This window comes from Oreochromis niloticus, linkage group LG14 (genome assembly GCF_001858045.2).
Source record: "Oreochromis niloticus isolate F11D_XX linkage group LG14, O_niloticus_UMD_NMBU, whole genome shotgun sequence".
NCBI lineage: Eukaryota > Metazoa > Chordata > Actinopteri > Cichliformes > Cichlidae > Oreochromis > Oreochromis niloticus.
Genome location: NC_031979.2, coordinates 2257121 through 2271836, shown reverse-complemented (window position 1 = coordinate 2271836; position 14716 = coordinate 2257121).

Sequence of the window (14716 nt, the reverse complement as noted above, 5' to 3'; positions counted from 1 at the left end):
GAATCACAGGAGCTCCCACAACCTTTCAAAGAGTAATGGAGAAAGCGGCGGGATACATGTACATGATTGAGGTCATAGTGTACGTTGATGATTTGATCATGTTCCGAAGAACTTTGGCAGAACATGAACAGAGACTAATCAAGGTTCTTGACAGACTGGAAGAGACTGGCCTAAAGTTATCCATCGACAAGTGTCAGTTCTGTAGGCCACAAGTGACCTATGTTGGAAACATAGTGTCTGAGAAAGTTATTGCCACTGACCCAAGCAAAGTCAAGGCAGTAGCTCGCTGGAAGCAACCCACTGATCTTCCATCACTGCAGTCTTTCCTAGGGTTCTGTGGGTATTACCGTTGCTTCATAAAGGACTACTCCATCATTGTCAAGCCCTTAACCGAACTATGTAAAGGTTTCATCAACTCAGAAAAAGAAGAGAACTTTCAAAGTCCCAGAAAAGACCTACCATCGGGTAAATGAACTGTCAGGTGGGATGCTCCATGTACAGGAGCTTTCCAGAACATTATACGTTCTCTTACAAATAAACCTGTTTGGGCATTTGCAGCCAAGCCCTATGTGTTACACATAGATGCTAGCCTTCAGGGGTTGGGTGCTGTTTTTAATCAAGAACACCCATAAGGGCTGCGACCAGTTGCCTATGCTAGCCGAAAGCTGATCTCATCAGAGAAAAACTACCCCGTGCACCAGCTCTAATTTTTAGCGTTAAAGTGGGCTGTAGTTCACAGGTTTCATGACTACCTGCATGGAGCACAAATCACTGTGAGGACAGATAACAATCCTCTCACATATATCCTCACCACAGCCAAGCTCAACGCCACTGGTCATTTTCAGGCCCCTCTTCTGTGGAACCAGCTTCCAGTTTGGATTCGGGAGACAGACACTATCTCTACTTTCAAGATTAGGCTTCAAACTTTCCTTTTTGCTAAAGCATATAGTTAGGGCTGGACCAGGTGACCCTGAATCCTCCCTTAGTTATGCTGCAATAGACGTAGGCTGCCGGGGATTCCCATGATGCATTGAGTTTTTCCTTTCCAGTCACCTTTCTCACTCACTATGTGGTAACAGACCTCTCTGCATCGAATCATATCTGTTATTAATCTCTGTCTCTCTTCCGCTGCATGTCTTTATCCTGTTTTCCTTCTCTCACCCCAACCGGTCGCAGCAGATGGCCCCGCCCCTCCCTGAGCCTGGTTCTGCCGGAGGTTTCTTCCTGTTAAAAGGGAGTTTTTCCTTTTTCCTTCCCACTGTCGCCAAAGTGCTTGCTCATAGGGGGTCATATGATTGTTGGGTTTTTCTCTGTATGTATTATTGTGCGATCTACTGTACAATATAAAGCACCTTGAGGCGACTTCTGTTGTGATTTGGTGCTATATAAATAAAATTGAATTGAATTGAATTGAATTGGTGGTTAGCTGCTCTTGCAACATACGACTTCACTCTCTAGTATCAACCTGGAAGCAGCAGCATTGATGCTGACGCATTATCACGCAATCCCTTATTAACTGAGAACACTGATTGGCAAACCCTGCCCTTTGACAGTGTCAAAGCTCTGTGTAAGCAGATCTCCTGTAGGAAGTCAGCAGGAGGAGGGGTATTCAGCTTTCCTGAGTCTTTAGGGGTTTCCCCTGAGGCACTCCCAGAGTGTTTTGTTTTCCCCACTCATCTTGACTATGGGTGATTGACCCAGATATGCAAAGCCGAGCTTATCAAAGCACAAGACCATGATCCAGTGACTGCTCCAGTAAAGAAATCCATGAATGGAGAGATTCCCTTTTGTTTCGACAAAGACTCTAATCCAGAAGCCACGTTGCTTCACAGGGAGGCAAACAAGTTAGTAATCACTGATGGAGTACTCTATAGTATAGTACAGAGACAACTTGGAAAGGAAATACATCAACTTGTACTACCCCGAGAGCATGTTGCCATGGTGCTTAGATCGCTTCATGACGAGTCAGGTCACCTGGGGGTGGACAAGACTGTGGAGCTCATACGAGACGGATTTTGCTGGCCTAGGATGACTGCAGAAGATGAGCAGCACATCAGGAAATGTGTTTCAAAGCACCCAAACAGCGAGCTCCACCACTGAACCAAATTTACCAGCAGTGGGCCACTAGATCTCGTGTGTATCGATTTTCTGTCCCTAGACCCAGACTCCCAGGGATATGCTAACATTCTGGTAGTGACTAATCACTTTACCAGGTATGCACAAGCTTTTCCAGCTAAAGACCAAAAAGCCTCTACAGTAGCCAAGATTCTGGGTGAGCAGTACTTTGTGCGTTATGGACTTCCAGCACGGATACATTTCGACCAGGGACATGATTTTGAGAGTAAGCTGGTCCAAGATCTTCTAAGAGTGTTAGGGATCTGGAAGTCCAGGACAATCCCTTATCATCCCAGAGGAGATCCACAGCCGGAGAGATTTAACCGGATGTTACTTTCCATGCTGGGAACATTGGATCCCAAGAAGAAACATACGTGGAATCAATCCATCAGTCATTTTATACACTTATACAATTACACACAGAACAAAGCAACCGGTTACTTACCCTACCTGCTTATGTTTGGCAGGGAGGCCCAGCTGCCTGTGGACATCTGTTTCGGAATCAAGGATGAGACACAAAGCAGTCTGACGCATCCCCAGTACATAGCTAAGCTGAAAGCTGATTTGTAACAAGCTTACCACCTAGAGAGACTGCTGACAAAAGTCATCAGAGAAACAAGAAAGCACATGACAACCATATGAAAGAACAGAGCTTGGCACCAGGAGACCGAGTGCTGCTGAAGTATTTTGGTGTTACTGGAAAGCACAAGCTGAAGAATAAGTGGAGAACTGCACCTTACGTTGTGCTTGACAAATTGCCCCATCTACCAGTATACAGAGTGAAACCTGGAGAAAATGGTGCATCGTAACCACTTGCTACCCATTGGGTATCTAGTGAGACTACCAAATGATAGTGAACCAGAGTCGTTTGCTAGACCTGTCACTCGATCCCAAAGGGGATTTGCCAAGGCTACACCAGTTAAAAGTCAGGGAGATGCAATATCTTCTTCAGAGTCTGAATCCGAAGATGCATGTCTGACACGAGTCTCAAACATGGATAGTGAAAACCTTCCGTTACTGTCAGAACAGTTTTTGAGGCACCGAGGTCAAAAGCCAAATGCGTTGCATCTTGAGAGTTCAACCACTGATTTGGCAGATGTTGAAAGAAATCCAGATGATCATAACCCTCCAGATCTCCATCTGGACTCTGAGGCAGTTACAGTGACTGGCCCTGAGGAGGGAGCCAAAGAGAGTGGGATGTCACTGGAAGCGGAGGAGCATCTGGTGGGCCAGCCACAGAGACTAAAGAGGCCTGTGGTGAGACTGAGTTATGATGAACTCGGACAATCATCTGATCAGCCTGTAGTGGTTTTGAGCCGTGGGGTTTTGGTGGGAAGTGGTACTTGTAGAGATTCACGAGTTCACACTTGCCAGACTTCATGGTGTCACCCGCTAGCACTATGCCCTTCCTGTGTTAAGTTAGAGCTTGATGTACAGAGCACAGATTTTCATGTTATCAAATCTGTGGGGTTTGATAGGGGCATCAAACACGTCTAGAGTGGGGAAGGTGTAGTCCAGATGGGAATTCAGGAGTAGATACTCATAATTCCCATGGACTTAAATGCCACAGTAACATAAGGTCTTCACAATTAATTTCATGTGATGTAAATGTACCCTGAATGTAATTCGCCCTGTAATATGTCACAAGGTAATTGTAGGTAGAGCAACAAAAACTATGATGTTAATCATAAATTATGATTTCCTGGCATGCAACTCTGAAGGGAGTAGAAATAATGTTCAGAGTTCGAACTTTCCAGAGGGCCGTAAAGGTAGCATAGGACGGACCATGTGTATCTGTGGTATGGGGGAGGAGGACAAGAGAACGGTATGGAGAGATGCGCGGGGATTAGCATAATACGAGGGAGGCTCAACTAGTTTTTACTGAGATTAACTAGCAAAAACAGTGTGTGAGTAGAAAGTAACTGTGTAAAAGCTTAGCAGCAGAGTGTGGGTGAAGTAACTTTTCCCGATGCTCGCATCACCGTGGCAGACTGTGTTCCCAGCTACAGCCGCTGAGGCTAAAGGTTAGCCCAGACTCCTTGGCTGCACAACGGAGGCGACTATTATGGTAGGTCAGAGAGCTGTACAGTGACTGGCTAACGCACTGTAGCAGAGACACTTTTGTGTCTGCAGGGAGAGCGGGTTTCAGTTTGGGACTGATGAGCAGCAACCTACCGAGCAACTGGACTGTAAGTCACATTGTTTGTGCTCTTACTGGGGAGAAGAGGATGTCTCGCCATCGTCCAACATGAGCAACAATCAGGCCTGCAACAAGTGTGAATGTGAGTGAGTTTCCCTGATTCCTGTGTATACCAGAACCATTTGTGGTGTCTGGGCTGTAATGAACCTAGGGGGTTGAAACTGAGGTGAGTGGGTTTAGACTCAGTATAACCGGTGGGGTGCTACACAAACGAACACTGTGGCATCACTGAGAGTTAAAAACTATCTAAATTCTTTCATCTTTAACAAAATGATCAGCGTTGCTGCTTTATCAGGTGTAACAATTAAGTTTAACATCCAGGCAAGCGGAAAATGGATGGATGGATCCAGGCATCCATGAAAACAGAACTTATGAAGTTTAACGGAGTTAAAAGCTAGCAGGAAATTAGCTGTCTAGTTTCCTTCTAGACATGATATACCATGTTCTGACAGGGATTTCTGAAAAACTAAAATGTACAGCTCTGCTATCACTTCCAACATAAATGAAGACAGGAAACTAAACACCAGTGACTTTTGTAGGGGTAGTGAAGTTGGGCTAGTATGTGTATAATGATGTGCTACGTGGAGGCTAGCTAGTGAAGCTCGAGGATGAACGCTAACTTTTTTCCACTCAATTAAAGTTAACATTCCCGATGGTTAGGAACAAATGCAATGGCATGGCAGGATGCTGTGAACGGACCAAACGTCAGCCAAAACAACTGAGATAATCCATTCACAATACGAGGTTAGTCATTAATATACTGCTGCATGGGCTGGGCTGTAGTTACATCATAAGCTTTTAAAAACTGAGCTTTAAAATGAATAGTTTTATTAAAAACCGAGAGAGGCTGACAGTGATCACTGACTGTTTTTAGGGGCTTGATCAGATTAAACAGAACAAGATTCAAAGCATTAAAATATGACAGCCTTAATAAACGCAGAGTAATTGGACCCAGAAGCAGGGTTTATATATCATCAGTTAAAGACCGGATACTAACAGTCCATCCAGGAAGTCTGTACTCCAACTTCAGTGAGTGAACTTCTAGTATTTTATTGGTCTTAAGGTAAAGAGTAAAGCACTGTCTGAATATCTGGGTAAAAATGTGACTTGTAGTCTAAAGTGCTTTGAATGGTTGCCAAAGCTGTGTAAAGACTGAGAGTAATTAATTCACTGCACATCGGTTTGAAGCTGGTGACTGGTCACTTGCAGATATCCCAGGCTCTAGTTGCCTAGGTAACCCTCTAGTGTTTTTACTACCAGATCATGTCAGTTGCAGGTATTCTTCACTTTCACTTGTTAGTTGCTACAGTCACTCGCTTCGAAGTTGAGAAAGGTTTATTCTGGCTCCCTTACAACATTACCAATGATTATTTAGCCCATCATAATTGTAGAATGTCATTCACTTCATATGGTCTCTGATAACCACACTCCTGTGAATAACTTCCAGTAGGAGTTACAAGTTAGTTCAGTTAGCACTAATTATCAGATATCCATGTCTATACAATGGACCCATACACTTCGTTGGCCAAGCTCACGTAATTCTAACTAATAAAAAACTTTTTTAAAAAACCCACCAAGATGGCAAACACCATAAATGAGGGTCCATAAACCATGGATTGGACGGTAGAAGTAGAATTTTGTTTTTTACAGCCAGTAGAGATGACCGTTTTCGCCTCTTGTGTTTATTCTGTAGTTAGGGGCGTGGCTACTTTGACTGGCAGATGTTGCTACCTTTGGCATACAGTCTCTAATTGTTGAACACCAAAGTTACACCAAAGTATGTAACACTCATAGAGTCATAGTAACATGTAATAAAGGCTCTCTTGCTTTCTTGCTCTTCAACAAATGCACTGTATGCAAAACTGCTTTGAACAAAAGACCACCGACTTACTTCACGCCATTTATGACATCATCCCCTTTTCTGGCCAGATCAGTCATGATCAGTCAGTCCGACTGGTGGACTAGGGTAAGTTCTTGGGATCCTGGGTGGTTCTTTCTCGCCTCTTCAGCACTTATTATCTTTCATCACTCCTACTCTGTATTTATCTTTCGGTCCTCTCTCTATTCTGTCTAACCAAATCAGAAGAACACAGGCACTACTACTTATCACCCACACTGTTTGGCTTCTCTGACTGGTGTGCTTAGTCTGACCTCCAAAAAGAAAAAAATATTCTTCTTCACACTTGTGAGAAAATTTCCAGTTTATTTTAATTAGAATTTCAGTTTCAGGTAATAATTCAGCTTAGGAGCAACGTATAGAGGAGTGTATTTGATCGATAAAGTCAAGTTGAATAGTGTAACAAGAACACAAGATTATTATGTTAAAAAATAATAATCTTGAAAACAGAGTTAGAGTTTGAAGAATAAGATTAGGGTTAAGAATTACACAGTATACCTTAACATCATACCTGCGAAGACTCATTTATCAATGTAGCACTTACAATGTTATTAATGGTGATTTGATAAAAAGCACACTTTCAAACAACAAAGCTATTAACCTGATTGTCATGATCACAAACTCTTCTTTCGTGTATGATTATCCAACATACACAGTATATATATAAGGGCAATAGCTACTATTACAAAAGACCAGTGCTGTGGCGTGTCCAGCGGGGTGGCCTGGGGGGGCACAGGCCACCCCCCCAACCAGACTGGCCACCCCAGGTGCCACCCCAAAGCGAAAACAATAAAAGTCAATGAAATATCAAATATACGATTATGTTTTCACAGTGAAGCTCAGATATCCGAGTGTAAGTGAATGCAGCATCGGCTTCTGCGCTATGAGCGTCATGTTACCAAAGGTAGGAGAGCCAAGCATGAAAGACAGCATTGCAGAAAACAGTTTTTCGGCGAAAGATTAACAGGTTAACATAGCTAGGTTTTTTTTTTTTAACATTATCTGCAAATTACATCTGCCACCCTTCTCCAAATCTGTGCCCCTACCTGCCCCCCCCAACAAAAATTTTCTAGACACGCCACTGAACCAGTGTTGGGCAAGTTACTTTGAAAAAGTAATTAATTATAGTTACTAGTTACTTCTTCAAAAAAGTAACTGAGTTAGTTACTGAGTTACATGATTCTAAAAGTAATTACTTACTTGAAAAGTAACTATTGCGTTATTTTAAAAAAAAATGTTTAACCATAGGGTCCAGGGTATAATTGGCCGTTTTTAACCACTTTTGATTTTACCTCTACATTTCACCTTTAAAAACTATTTACTTTGCCTTGTTTGGTATCATCCTTTTCAGCACAACCTCACATGCCTGAATTTACAGTTATGTTTTTATTTTGACATACTGTATTAACACAATTGATCTAAAATCAGGCAAAAAACATAAAATCCGAGTAGAAAAAGTTATATTTTTTACTGTAACAACCACAAACATGTTTATTGAGTCATATTTCATAACTTTAAATGCAAATATAAATTGTCAATTTTAAAATCATATGCACAAGTTTTGCAAACAACAAAGTTTTTTTTTTTTTTTATAACCATTTCAAACTATTTATATAACAATCAGGGGTTCTGCATTAAATATGTACGTACTCGCTCTCTCTCTTTTTCTGCTGTCTTTCTCTCTCGCCATCACTCCTAAAACTTCCCCCTCTTCCTAAACAACTAAATGTCATGTTGCCATATCATTTTTTGATTGGTCGACATGGTGCATTATTCCACCAACACGAAAAGGTGGTTTTTTGTTTCGTTTTTTTATTTTTTGCTCATAAGCAGAGTGCTTGCTTGTGCTGTCCTTAGATGTTAAACAAGACGAAACGCAGCATATATCTTGTTTATCATCTACATCATGGTTTTACGTGGCCTATCAGCACAATTTATAAACTGGTATATGTCACCTTGTTGCTTTGTCATCTTGAAGTGGTCATGTGATTGGCTTACCACGACTACTTTATTCTTCCTCAGTCAAACAGCAGCACTCATGCGATTGTTTTGCCCCCTTAGCTCCAGGTGTTGTGCCAAAAAGTAATCGTCGGCCAGAAAGTGATTACCGTCCGCGGGAGCGCGCTCAGCTGCTTAAAGCTGTAGCGCCCAGATTACTTACAGCTACTTCCGTGCAATTGATATAAGATGCGGTAAGCTGAACACAGCTTCAACCGTCTGTTTGTTGAAAAAATGTAACGCAACCGCACCGCATTTTCCTGTTAGTAACGGTAACGGCGTTGTAACAATAGGAATAGTAATTACTTAGATTACTCGTTACTGAAAAAAGTAACGCTGTTACTTGTAACGCCGTTATTCCCATCACTGCAAAAGACCTTATATAGAAGTCTATTAGAAAGCCTGATGACAGTAAACATTTTTCTGATGACTTTATGGCATTTTGTATCACGTCACAAGCACGTCATTGTGCTAATTTTGTCAAATTTGGTCATTCTAAGAGTCAATAAGGACTCTTGTGGTTTATGACTGGGTGATATCACCGTGGTTACATCCACCTCTTTTACTCTGTATGATATCCAGTTGCTAGCTCGATAAATATTCTGTCCCTTCTGTCTTGTTTAAGCGCCTTGAGGTGTCTGTTGTTGTAATTTGGTGCTAGATAACTAAACTTGAAGTGAATGAAATTGTTTGCATGTACAGGCACAAAGTCAAGCTCAGCCACTTTCCTACCAGATCAGCAGGTTACAGTGCCACCCTGATGCCTACATGTATATTGGCTGTTTAAACCAACGGTCTGTCAGATTGGGTCCACTTTAGCCTGCCCACAGTCGCTGCTCATCTGCGAGCTGCTCTGAAACCACCCTCAGCCTTTCCCTCACCTATTTTCATGCTTTTTCTGACTTAATGTCATATCTGTCAGTTGGGTCTGCTCCATCCTGTGCTGGGATCTCGCTGCTGCTCTTTCCACCTCCAGCTTTCTAGATTTGCATACGGAAGGGTGAAGAGTCCCCGGGACAGACCCACAACACCACCGGCAATAAATGACTGTACACAGATATATCAGTATTCTTCTGAATAGAGGGACCCAAACTGAAGCGTGGCTTTGGTGTTAACATCATACTTTATTAAGATTTTCATCATATTCAAAGAAAGACACCACAAACTGAGCCGTATGGCATTTAACAAGTTTTTCAGTCAGTGCAGGTATCACCAAACACTAGAGCAGCTTTTCCTATCAACTGCGAATGTGGCAGTTCAGCAGCCTCTCTTCAGCTAAGACAGATTACAGTATCTCTGCACCTCTCTTTGAGGTATCCATGTTAAGTCATGTGCTCCATAAGCCTGTTTTTGGCACAGCAAATGAGGTGTGGGGTACTCTCAAAACCACAGAGTGCCTATTCAAATGTCAGTGGGAAAAGCCAACAGAAGGCTTCCATCTGTATCCTTTCATCTATATCCCATAAGCCTTAAAACTAATCACATCAACTCAAGCATGATGTGTCTGAGGAGACGCTTCCGAGAAAGTCCTGTGAGAACAAAAGAGGAAGAGATGAGCTAGAGCTAACTCTTTAAAACACAGACAGAGTGTCACATCGCTGCCACCAGGCAGAAACTAAATATTTAAACTGCACATTTAGATCAGCTCTGTTTTTATATACTATATTGCCACAGGTATGTTCAAAGGAAAAAGGATTTCACTGGCTCAGTTATTCTTTTTAGCTTTGCGCCTTACATCGCGTTGCATCCGGTGAAGATCAGCGTTGACTATAACACAGTACAAGAAGCGCTCGTGATTAACAAATACTCAGTATTTAGTAACTTTTCCAACAAAACAATATTGCTAAACACATCTGCCCGAGTCCCTGTTTCCTCTGTTGTGACAAAAGAAGAAAAAAACAGTCCTCAGTATTTGCAATTTTTGTCTGCCTCCAGCAAACAAAGCAGTCTGCTCAGCTAGCCTGATGGCAGAGAGTGCAGTTGTTACACCAGGAAAGTATTTGTATTGTTTTGTGTGCAAAGGGAAATTAACAGGCTTGTTGCTGGTTAAGTGGTAGAGGAAACTCTACCAATACGGTAAAGCCAGTACACTCAAAGCTAAATATACGATAGGCCAAGCAGCTTCTAGTGTTTGTTTTTGGCAAAGCAAAAGTGCTTTAACCAGGTTCTTTTCAAGGTTGGTAAGACCAGACCTGTGGGCTGTGTGGTGGTTAGCGCCACAACATTCTTTGTTATGGTCGCAGTGAGAAGGTGCTGGATTCAAATCCAGTTTGGGAGCCTTTGTGTGCAGTATTGGCATGTTTCTCTCCAACTACTCTGGCTTCCTCCCACAGTCCAAAGACATGCAGTTAGTGGGGTTAGGTTAACTGGTCATCGCCCATGAGTGTGAATGGTCTCTGTGTGCTAAGCCTGTCCAGGGCAACCTGTTCAGGGTGTGCTGCAAGGATAGGCTCCAGCCCCCACGCAACCCTGAATTAGACAAGCAGAATACAATGGATGGATATGAACCAGGTAACAAACGCTGTTAATTATTATTTTATTGTTTGTCATTGCAAAAACAAAAAAAAACCTGTAATAAAAATAAATGTCTAATTGTCTATTGGCCGACCCTTAAATAACAATGGTTACAATAAAGTGTTATCCTAAAATGTCAGTACTGTACTGCCACAACAAACAGTGTTCAGAGGCAGTCCATAGCATACTCAGCCCAGTGCTGGACGCTCAGACCACTGTTTGTTAGTTTTAACATCTAAAGGAAGTTCTTGCTCTGCAAAGGAAACAGTTTTCTTTTGTCCCATAAAGCAGACATCTTCACATAAATACAGGTGATAGTCATGCAACATATAATTAACTTTTTGAACCAAACAAAGTCACAATCATTAACAGATGCTAAAATCTGTGTTTGTACCACATCTAACTTCTAAATGTTACTGCTGAGTAAATGAGTGTGTGTGTGTGTGTGTGTGTGTGTGTGTGTGTGTGTACTAGCTGACTGGTGTATGTGCATGGGGAGAAATGTGCGTAGTGTTGTTGTGTTTGTGTGTGTCCGCGTCTGTCTGTCTGAATGTGCTGTGTTCCAGTAATGACATCGGAAGCTGGCAGGGCTTCGTGTCTCCCAGGCTGTATTCAGGCACTAGGCAGCCTCCCCAGACCAGGCTGCTGGGGAAAATAGACCGAACTACTGGATCGGCAAACACAGGGGGTAAAAAAAAAGGGGGGGGGGCAAAAGAATGAAAGGGTGAAAAGAGATAGGGAAGGATAAAGAGAGGAATGGTGGCAGGGATGAAGCAACGGGGAGAACAAAGATGAACGCAGCCAATAAGGAGAGTGGGGTGAGGGGGTGTCAGGAGAAAAGTAAATGGACTTCAGGAGATGTGGGGTTGGAGGGCCATAAATTGAAAACAAATTGAGGCTTGGGTAGGGGGCAGAATTTTGTCAGATGAGGGATGGGAGAGCCTAAGGAGGAGTGAGAAAGTGAAAGACAAGTGAATGGAGGCTGAGGAGTGATGGGGAGATAGAAGAAGCCCAGCGGATATAGAGGCGGGGAGCAGAATAGGTTTGGCTGGCATTCAGGCATGCGGAGGGCCGGGGGGGTGACAGGAGAGCATTGTAAATGAGGCAAGGGAGAGACAGAGTGGCGGGGAACAGAGGGGGCAGTTTGGGTGAGAGAGCAGGGGGAGGGCCAGCAGTTGATTTGGCTGGTATGACTGGGAGATGATAGGGATTTTGCCTGGATGGGGAAAACAGTCTGTTATGCTTTCATTAACCACAGGAGATTGTCAGCGAGGTGGGGCAGCGGTCACAGAGAGGGTCTAAAATTAAATGGATGAGGGTTTATCACTGGGGAGAACTGACACGGGCGGATCCATTGTTCTCTGGCATCTACTCCTGCAAGAGTATAAGAAGAAAAGTTGCTATTGAGACAAGCTGCTAAGTATTTACATAATTTTGGTTATTCGTTATGAACTCAAAGGAGAATATAAAAAAACAATACACCGTATGCTTTTGTTTAATCAGCCACGATACCTGACCCCACTGTCTACTATATGTCACTTTAGTTTAGACTATATCAAGTACTGGGATGGCTGGGTGACTTTTTTCCAGGTCCAAAACTCTAGATGTAATATTCCAGATATTTAAAGAATCTTCAATATTTGGAGTAGGAGTTGTAGCATAGCATTCAGGTCAAAGAGTTCAGGTCATATGAAATTCACGTCCTAATTATCCTCCCAAAACATCAGGCTGATCGCCCATTGTTTGAAAACTGAGCTTGTGAATTCTGACTCAGGAGTTTCCATGGCAAATACTTTAAAGGTACAGTGTGTAAAATCTAATTGCCAGCTATCAGTAGACTGACGATTGCAGTCAGCTGAATTCTGTTTGTTTACTTCTCCCAATTCAAGTGCATAAACCCAGCTGTGGTGGCCGAGTAGGACGAATACATTTGGCAGGCGTGTCTGGCCATTTCAAAAACATAGCACTAAACACTTAAATCAATAAATCAGAAATTAAAAACAGATATATGTGAAATATGTTGCCGTACTTTGGCCGCCGTTCATCTGTAGTGGGTGTTTCCGACATGCCAGGAGTGAAGCGTCCACGACTCTTTATCCCTGTGTCAGATTGACAATCAGTCCAGGGTGTACGCTGCCTCACGCCCTGTGGTAGCTGGGATAGGCTCCAGCTCCCCCGTGACCCCAATAACGTTAAACAGAAGTTAGTGAAACTCACTCCTGGGGACAACAGCGATACTAAGGTGAGCTCTTCCAGATATCTGAACTCTTCTGGTGGTGAGCTGTTTTTTTGATGCTGTTAGTAAAAATACATTTTAGAGGTGGATCAAACATTGATGATCTTGGTCTACGGAAGAGGATTAGGGCCACTGGAAAAAACAAAAGTGGGCACGTCTTTTTTTTCTTCTTTTCCAGAATTCTGAGATTAAAGTCAGAATTCTGGAAAAGAAAAAAAAAAAGACGTGCCCACTTTTGTTTTTTCCAGTGGCCCTAATCCTCTTCCGTACTTGGACACTTAGTAAACAGAAATGATTTTTAGGACACGCAAGCCCTACACAGCTCAGACAGACTCTGTCCACATTCTCTGAGACTGCAGGATTGTGGATCCTCGAGTTTCCAAACATAGGATGCAGGCTGAACCTTCAGCTGTCAGGCTCACAGTGAAGGCACGTTTGCCCAAAATTGGAATACACCTGTACAACAGTGCTGAATTTAGTTACTCACTAATTAATGTTGGCTATGATCCCAAATATGGACACAGTTTATTGAAATTTGATTGTGTTTTGGAATATAGCTCCCACCTGATGGTTCATTGAAGATGATTTCCTCACAAAGAAATATTATCCAAAGCTGATAGCAAGGAATTTCAGCAAACATTAAGCTTCTAAAACCATAAAAATAATACTTAATGTTATGTGGTGTAGGAAATTGCTGGGCTGTTATTTTGATAACTGCTAATTGTTCATAACCTCAACCGTACTATTTAAACGATTTAACTGTCAGCTGGCTGAACTGAGTGGACAGTGCTATAGCATAAAGTTTCAAAGGGAGCAACCACATCATTTCGATTCTTACTCGGGCATATAAGGATGATCCTACGGTCAGGTACATCAGAATGAAACTCCTGGCTGCTGAGTAATGTTGATTTCCAAACTAAGCTGCTATGTTAGGTGGATGCTTTCTTTTGTCACTGTGATATGAACGGGGTTGCTGACAAACATGAAGTTAGAGGGAACATTTCCTTTTATACAGAAACCACAAAACAATTATTTTCTGTTCAGTTCATTCTGAAAAGGCTTAGTGAGTATTACTCAGATTAGACAAGTATAAACCAGAATTTCATTACGGGATAACACACACGCACATTTTTATTACACAGCACCTGAGTTCCCATGTTTTTGGCTTTAGCTCCAAACTGCTGTCTAAACACTGCAGCGTTCCAATTACACAGCAAAACAATTGAAGCTTTGTTTTAGTGTAGTTTAGTTTTGTAAATGGTAAAGATGGAAATTCAGATGCAGGGGGAGCAGCAGCGAGACCCCAGCACAGAGTAGAGCAAGCACCACCTACAACACATTTAACATTAGATCAGAAACATCACAAAAAAGGAGGACTTTGGGTGGAGCAATGTGACTGCAGCCTTACTGTTGTGCCTAATATGACAATAGGTGTAGGTTTAGCTGAGCTATTGACTGATGTCAACTGTGGAATTAGGGCTATTTATCACAAAAATTAATTTGTATTTTTGTTTTTACGTTGTGAAGAACAGACCCGACACACACAGTGTTTCTTTGTTCAAGCGCGCGTTATTAAACACTCAGCAGCTGATTCTGTTGTTTTGGTACTGGGTACTCAGGAAACAGGCACTCCTTAGCTGCTGCAACCAACTGCTCCTCTGACTCCACCATCACTGCACAGAGAGGGGAAAAGGATCTTTAGGCTGAGCACACGCACCTGCCTCTTTGGCACGCCTTTGTGCCGCCCTGAGAGCTC